The sequence below is a fragment of the Sorex araneus genome, chromosome 10, assembly GCF_027595985.1.
Source record: "Sorex araneus isolate mSorAra2 chromosome 10, mSorAra2.pri, whole genome shotgun sequence".
Lineage (NCBI taxonomy): Eukaryota > Metazoa > Chordata > Mammalia > Eulipotyphla > Soricidae > Sorex > Sorex araneus.
This window is the reverse complement of record NC_073311.1, coordinates 44690423-44699448: the sequence shown is the minus strand read 5'-3', so window position 1 is coordinate 44699448 and position 9026 is coordinate 44690423. Positions and strand designations below refer to the sequence as shown.

General features: G+C 39.1%; 1 pseudogene; it reads left to right on the top strand.

Annotated features, from left to right (window-relative positions):
• Positions 1-468: 468 nt before the first annotated feature.
• On the top strand, positions 469-1229 carry LOC101555079 (nascent polypeptide-associated complex subunit alpha-like; annotated as a pseudogene).
• The last annotated feature ends 7797 nt before the right edge of the window (positions 1230-9026 follow it).

The window sequence follows — 9026 nt, the reverse complement described above, 5'->3', positions numbered from 1 at the left end:
GGTATTTGTGGAGAAATAGCACCAAATGTTTACATATATAAAAATAATAATAAAATCATAATAGACATTAACCCTTACTTCACACGATGCACAAACTTTTATTTAAAATTAATCAAGGGACTGGAGTGATAGTACAGGCAGGAGGGCTTTTGCTTTGTATACAGATGACCTGGCTGATCCCCGGCATGCTATATGGTCTCCCAGGCACCGTCAGGAGTGACTCCTGAGTTCAGAGCCAGGAGTCACCCCTGAGCATCGCGGAGTGTGACCCCAAAAGCCAAAATAAATAAACAATAAAATTAAATGTTTAATTGTAAGACCTAAAATTATAAAACTTCTGGAAGAAAACCTTTGTGGCACTGAGTTACAGGCATATATTTCTCAAATCAGACATGATTTTCACAATTGAAAGTACACACTAGGGGTCACGCTCTCGCTCCTTCTCTTTCTGCCGCCGTCTTGGTTCCCCGCACAAAATGCCCCGTGAAGCCACCGAAACCGTCCCTGCCACCGAGCAGGAGTTGCCACAGCCCCAGGCTGAGACAGGATCTGGAACAGAATCTGATGGTGATGAATCAGTACCAGAATTCAAGGAACAGGATTCCACACAGGCAACCACACAGCAAGCTTAGCTGGCAGCAGCAGCTGAGATCAATGAAGAACCAGTCAGTAGAGCAAAACAGAGCCGAAGTGAAAAGAAGGCATGGAAGGCTATGTCCAAACTGGGTCTTCGACAGATTACAGGGGTTACTAGAGTCACAATCCGAAAGTCTAAGAATATCCTCTTTGTCATCACAAAACCAGATGTCTATAAGAGCCCAGCTTCAGATACCTACATAGTTTTCGGGGGAAGCAAAGATCGAAGATTTATCTCAACAAGCACAGCTAGCAGCTGCTGAGAAATTCAAAGTTCAAGGTGAAGCTGTCTCAAACATTCAAGAAAACACACCGAGTCCACCTGTACAAGAGGAGAGTGAAGAGGAAGAGGTTGATGAAACGGGTGTGGAAGTTAAGGATGTTGAATTGGTCATGTCACAAGCAAATGTGTCAAGAGCAAAGGCAGTCGGAGCCCTGAAGAACAACAGTATTGATATTGTAAATGCTATTATGGAATTAACAATGTAGCCATCTGAAAAAATGGAGACCCTTTTTTAGGTGTTTCAAAGGAGTAACTGTAGCTTGGTTTGAAATTTGTACTGTTTCTATCATTAATAAAGTTATGTCTTCTTGTTGGATATAAAAAAAAGAAAGTACACACTGGGAGAACAACTGTAAAATGTACCTCATAAATTAAAAATGCACACTTCAAAAGAACAACTAAAGAAGCAAAAAGAAAAACCGTAAACTAAGAAAAATATTTGCAAGGCATATCTGACAAACGGCTACATATTAACATTTGTTAATGTGTAACAATTATTCTAAGATTTAACAGATTACAACATCAGACATTCATGATCTCACTCTGTTGCTGAGATTTGGAAATCTAGGAATGGCTTCACTGGATCATTCTGGCTTAGGAATGTTTCACAAGATTCCAGCTGAGCTTTCATTATATGTGTGGTCATCTCAAGGATGGACACTTGATGTCTGTGCATTACTAAAATAAATAAAAGAATATTTTATATTCATGGGTTGGAGTACATAGCATTGTTAAAATGACTATCGTATCCACTACATGAATTTAAAGCTATTCCTATAAAAATTTACAAGTTATTCTTCAAGGGCATCTAATAAACACTACTATAATTTTTATAGGAACATAGAATCTCCTGAATAACTGAAGTTATTCTAAGAAAGAAGATAAAAGGTATCACGTCTCCTGACTTTAAACTGTTCAATAAATCCATAGTAATCAACACGGTATAGTGCTGTATAGGACCAGGCTCTTAGAGTAATGGAAGAGAATTAAAGCTCCAGAAGTAAAACCTTAGATGCATTGCCAGTTAATTAATGGTTAGGATAAAAACAATTATAAATCCCAAGATGATAACTCTTAAGGTTGTCAAATGAAGACTATCCATGTAAGAAGAAGTTAGTGTGGAAGTAACTGACTCAAGAAGAATATTGGAATGATACTTTAAATTAAGTTGGGGAGTTAGGAGAGAATTGCAAATGTGTAAGTATTGAAATCAATACAAATGGAAAAATTAAAAAGTAAACTCAAGATAGAAGTTGGGCAAAAGGAAAAAATGTTGTTCACAACTTGACTCAGCCAATAATACTGTCTTAGACATGGCAATGCCTAGTATTGATTTGGTAAGAGCATATTCTATCAATTGGAATAATGTGGGAGGGAATATAGTCCAAAACGATATAAAAATGATATATTTTCATCTTTCCAGTTAGGAGGACAATAAAAAAAAGTCTAAAATTGACTTAACTGAAGAAGAGCTTTTTAGAAATATGGAAGATGTAGCTAAGAGGAAGGATTGCCTTATGAAGATTAGGGTTGGAATTGCTGGATTGTTTGTTTATTTGCTTGAGCACACTTATTTTGTTTATCTCATTAGACTATCTAATACTCTTTTTTGATTTAATCTCATTGGAAAAGAAATTGATAGAAAGACCATCATCATCATCATCATCACCCCCTTAATCATCGATTTTTCTCGAGCGGTCTCAGTATTATCTCCATTCGTCCTAGCTCTGAGATTTTAGAAGCCTCTCTTTACTCATCCTTCCCAATGATGCCATGTTGGAGGCTCTTTCAGGGTCAGGGGAATGAAACCCATCATTGTTAATGGTTTTGGCATATGAATACAACACAGGGAGCTTGCCAGGCTCTCCCATGTGGGCAGGAAACTCTCGGTAGCTTGCAAGGTTCTGCGAGAGGGAGAACTAGGCTATAAAATGTCACTTCTGGGAGCTTGGTTTTATAGTCTCTGAATGTTGGCCATTGATGGGATTACACAGCACTGGGGGCAGCTTCTGGGTGTGGCCGCCTATCTACTGGAAAATGGATGACCTGGGCGGAAAAGGCCCAGTTCCCATCCGAGCAGGCTTGGAGATCTCAGCCCCGGGTCCTGCACACCTGGGTTCCTCTGCCAGTTCCTTCATGTGTGAGGCTCGTCCAAGCATGTGGAGAATGGTCTTGAGCATGGCTGTGGCTGGGTTCTGGAGGTCTTCGGCTGCCAGGGCTCTGCTCGGGGCAGGGAGGGAAACAAAAAAAATGGAACATAAAAACACAGAAAACAATTCTTTTCACCCTACATTTAGAAGTGGGGTTGCTAAACTGAAGATTTAAACCAAACCTTAAGGATTGACCAATCATGCATGACAAGACAGAGCAATGCACAGGGATCATCAGGAAAGAATGAAAGGTTGTGCTCCTTGAATCTGCTGGGAGGTAATTTGAGGAATAAGAATATCTCCGAAGCTTGCCTTCTGAGACCTCTTCTTTGAAAAACAGTTCCAGTTCTGTGACTCAACACCAGCCATGGGTCAGAACCAGGGCATGTTAACAATGGATAACACCGGTAAAATTTTATTGGCTTGCAAATAATCTTTTATTAAGCTTATTTCAAAAGGATTGTGTAATAAAAGTCAACAAGTGAAGAGCAAAGAAATATTACAGGTTAAGTATTTATACACATAGCTTTCTAAAGAATCACAGGTATTCTAAATATCAAAGCAGGAGCCTGTTCTCTGATATATCTTTTAACCATGTTGCAACTACAACATGAATACATGTATATATGATAGGACATGCCCATCAAGTTAAATAAGTTAAATAAGTAACTTATCAAGTTAAATAAGTAAGAACTTAAAATGTTGTTGCAAGCTATGATGCCCAAAATTATAGAGAGAGTATAAGGAATATTGTCTGCCTTAGAGGCAGGGGGAGGGTGGGAAGGGGGGTATATCTGGGATATTGGTGGTGGGGAACATGCATTGGTGGAGGAATGGGTGTTTGATCATTGTGAGATTGTAACCCAAACATTAAAGCTTGTAACTATCTCACGGTGATTCAATAAAATTTTAAAAATTAAAAAAAAATTATGAGATGCAGTAAAACTGCTTCAGGAAAACTTACATCTTTCAATAAACACTTTCGAAAGAAAAAAATAAAAATAAATAAAATAATGTTTGGGTGGTCTTAGAGTTGCAAAAGCTGGACACAAACTTTTGGGTTGTATCCCAGGTTTTGTCTTGCTAGGTCTTAGTTTAATGGAATGATAAAGAACAAAAGATTGGAAAAGAAAGAATTGCAAAAATTGGGATTGAGTACAATTTCTTATAGCATATTGGCATTTAGCCCAAATTATGTTGATTACTAAAAAAAAGAAAATAAACAAATTAATAAAAATGTCGACACTGTTCTTGGAAAAATTTATATCTAAGTGGAAACTTGTTTTAGCCAGTCAACAAATTCTCATTTGTTTGGTTTTTTAATTAAAATTTGTTTTTATGAAATTTAAAGATGAAATTGGGCATAAAATGAAATATGTTCAGTTGGCCTGAGCATAGCTTTTGGTAAGATTAATCTACTGGGTGGAATGAATGAATTGAAAGCTACTGAAATAAACAAGGATATTTAGATTGATGAGTAAGAAAGTCTACTTCATTCCTTCCTATACAATTTTTTAGTGCCAACGATCAAATCCAGGCCTCATGCAGGCAAGGTATGCTCTCTATTGCTGAGTCATATTTGGCCCCTCGTTATATACATAATTAAGCTGCATCTTTATGTAAGATGAAGATGGCATGGTTACACTCTGAAGAAAGTTCATTTATTTTTATTTTTTTATTATTTATTTATTTATTTATTTTGGTTTTTGGGTCACACCCGGCTATGCACAGGGGTTACTCCTGGCTCTTCACTCAAGAATTACCCCTGGCGGTGCTCAGGGGACCATATGGGATGCTGGGATTAGAACCCGGGTCGGCCGCGTGCACGCCCTACCCGCTGTGCTATCTTTCCAGCCCCCAAGAAAGTTCATTTATTTTTAAAACTGACACTTCACACGTTCATCTCTCACCTTGAGACCACATTTGGGCATGTATAATGATGCACATATTTCATAGTTTATCCTTTCCTCTGCCTTTCACCAAATATGAAGAAAAATACTTCAGAAAGGACTGGGGGTGGGGGGAGCAAGTCAGTCTGGACTTTATCTGTTGAAAGCCTTAGCGGCCGGTTGGAATATGGATTAAAAGAGTCCACTTTGTTTCTGTGAAAATGAAAGTAGCAAAAGAGTATAAACTCAGATCAGGGAATTTCTCCTCACTCTGAGAGGAAAAGGCTTCCTAATGAAGGGCTCTGTGCCCCTTTCACATCACAAGGAAACCAGAGATGTCACCTGCTTGGCGGGGGAAACCACTGAGTGAAAATAACAACAGATGAATGCAAGAAGTTACCGCAAAGTGGGACAGCTCCCGGATAGAAGTGGCAAAATGAAAACCCATTTGCTTCTGCAAAAGCAGGGGTGAAGAACGGATTTACCCTTGTTCTGAATGCTTTCCTAAATCGAGTCTGAGCGGAGTCCAAGAAAGATGTTATCGAAAATAAATCCCCCCCCCCAATTACTTTCTGGATAAAAATCAATCTTAATTCCCTTTGTCATATCTTAATGCTTTCCTCTCACTGCTACGTTTTCCTTTAGTGCAAGATGTAAAAACAAATTTAATGCAGATCTGAAAATTGTTTTTCTTGTGGGGCGTTAAAAACACTCTGTGGTTCATATAAATGTAGTCATTCTCTAGATTACCATTTCACGGTACACTGCACTCCAAAGAAAGCAACCTGTGTCTTTCACCCCAAAGTGCTGGTGGGTGGGGGAGGCCCCAAGCGGGACTGTGGGGAGGCCAAAGTCCCAAAACGTAATCAGATAAAGCTAGTGGCTTGGTATTAGTGTGTTAGCTTTGTCTCCTTCCTTGCATCTTCAATGGGCTGCCTTCTCTTCATTTGTCACCCCAACGCACCTTTTGTGCAAATAATTTCCCATTGGTATTACCCAGAGCTTGGAGTCGATAGCCGACTAGCCTCTTTGCTTGTACCATTATTTCCAGCAAGCTTGCTACATCTGCAATAAATCCTGGAGGATTTGTGGGTGGATGGGGGAAATCTGAGTGACAGATGAGGTGATAAGGCCAGGATTCGGCTAAAACAAAAGCTTCATGAGGCTGAGGTGGCAGAGTCTCTCACGGCCTCTGAACATTTGATTTCATCAGGTTTTTGCCAGCTGCCTCACAGAGTTTGAGTAAGTTAAAAATGGAGCCAATGAGTATTTCTTCCAATTCTTCAGTTTGTCCAGGAGTGCCAGTGATAGAAGATGAAAATCTTGGTCTTTTTATAACCTTTGTATAGGCTTGGGATGACGGTTGCAAATGATGGATACTCAAGAAGGGTCCACTGTGCCAGGGCACTGTTTTATGTGATAGATCCAGAAAAAAAAAGTTTGGCGTTGGTTTTAGACAATGCTCACTGACAATTTTCAGGTGTAGGAGCTAGAAAGGTGATTTAATAGAAATTTCTCAGCGGGGTTTTGAGGAGGATGTGATAAGTTCTTCAAAGCCAAATTACTGTTTAAGCAACATCAAACCCATGGCTGTCATTTTGTAGATATTTTCCTCCTCTTTGATTCTGCCTTTTCTTTTATCCAGGAAAAGTTTAACTGGGATGTGGTGTCTGTTTACTGCCGATGGTTCGCCATGTCCTTTAATATATAATCCCTGTATGTAGTGTTCATGAATTTGAATATATGAATGAATAGGAGCACTTCTAAAAAGCCTTTTGTATGAGCAATTGTTCAACTTTCCAGCTACTTATTTATTTTGGGCTTGGGAGACACACTCAGAAGTGCTCAGGCTAACTCCTGACTCTGCACTCATGGATAACTTGTAGAGGGACTCTGGATTTAGTATATAATGCTGGGGATTAAATCTGGACTGGACACCACAAGGAAAATGCCCTGCCCACTGTACTATCTCTCCAACATTTGCCTAAATATTTTGGTGTGTTTCTTTGGCTTTAAAAATCTCTCAGTAAGACTTTATTAGTTTGAGTTGTCTGACTTATGTCTTGATACCAAATAATTTTAATTGTTGATTTGTTGGCTATGCAGTGAATTGAATGTAACTGTCCTCCAGATCCATCTGTTAAAGCTTTAGCCTCCAATATGATAGTATTTGGAGGTAGTGTGTTAGGGAAAACTCAGTCAGGTTTAAATGATGTTAATGAAGGTAGATACGCTGTTATGATAACTGGGACCTAATAAGAATAGAAAATCTCTTGCGCTCTCTCTCTCTCTCTCTCTCTCTCTCTCCCACTCTCTCTCACTGTCTCTGCCTGTCTCTGTTTGCCTGTCTCTCTCTCCACCTCTGCCAAATCTGCTTACACCTTGAACCTGGCAGAGCTGGCAATGACCAGAACCACACTCAGCAGGGCTGATGGACAATTTCCCGCAAGGCATGCACTCCTGGTGCTATCTCCCTAGTTACCAAATATCAGATTTGTGAAATCTAACTCTTGCAAAGAAGATCCAAACATATGATTGTACAACATGGTGATGCAACTCAGAGAGACTATCACTGTAATTTTAAAATAGACTGGTGCCAGCATTCTAGAAGCTCCAAAGTGTTCCTTCTCATTAACAGCTCCTTTGTTTTCCCTCAAAAGGAGCCGATCAAGGCTGCCAGAATCCTGTCAACGGATACAAAAATGGAAGGTCAGGGAGCTATCTTGGAAAAGTCAGGAAGGTCAACTGAGCAGATGGAGGAGCTGGTACACAATGAGGTTGTAGCCAACTCCACAGGGGTCTCTGAGAAGGGCTAGCTCTTCACAGGTATCCTAAATTGCAGCAAGTAGTCTGGCACTTTATCTTCTTAGACACAAGCCAAGGCCAGGGAGGGCTGTGAACCTGGGTATCTAGGTCTCTGTGGCCAAGAGTAATTCCCCCATTGAGGATCAGCTTTGAGCCATCAGCAGAGAATGTCTCCACAGCTGGGAACCGTGGTGAACTTCTGGAGCTCAAGAAGGTCTAGAGGCAGCTGCATGGCTAGTTCTTATGGTGACTTCTACTCTGTGGTACTTTGAAGCATTCAAATGCATCTTCCACATTTTTTTTAAAAAGTATGCATATCTCCCCAGTTTTGAAAGTTTGATCAACACACTTCACTCTTCTTGGAAACCCTGAGTGAGTATCTGCTTCTGTTGGCACAGAACCCAAGCAACACAGATTCACCTTCAAAACTGTCAGGTTGAAGGGCAGGTAGGAACCTGGTTTCATTGGTAGAGGGATGCAGTGAGCTTGGAGTCTGAACATTGGATGCCTGAAACTCGATTGTCAGCAACTTTGTAAATGACAATGCCCAACGAGGAAAAGGGGGAAAATTTCAAAGAGAATTTTCAGTTTGACCACACAATATGAAAGCCTTAGTGTTCAGTGTGTCCTTATAGGCAATGAACTGCCCTACCAAACTACCTCCCTGAAACTGTTACATATGCTGTATATTTATAATAATATTTTAAATTTTACTATATTTTTTTATTTCATGTAGCATTGTTCAATAGTTTATTTTGGAGGTCTGGGAAGGCAAAACCTTTTCCCCATATAAATTAGTGGTAAATGTTTCTTCACTTTATACTATTTCAGTTTAGAAAGATTGTGTCTACTTTCAGATAGTGGATAAAACTTGTATCTTTTTTAAAATTTTACTCCCTGCTATTATTTTAATATTCCATACTGTTAATTGTGACTATAATCAATTAATTGTCATAACAGAATTATATTATACTATTTCAGTTTAAGAAAGGTTTTGTAAGAACCCACTACTTTCAGATGGTGGGTAAAACCTATATCTGCTTTATTTAATTCTCTGTTATAATTTTTTAATATTCTACATTGTTAACTGTGACTATAATCAGTTAATTGTCATAACAGTATTGTATTTTATTTCATAATGATATCAAGTTTTTTCAGTCATTCGACCTTCGCTTGTATCCATAATGTTATGTAGATCACTAGAGATAACTACCAGGGCATGGTGGGCATATTGTATGTGTATGTGTGTGTGAATGTGTATAT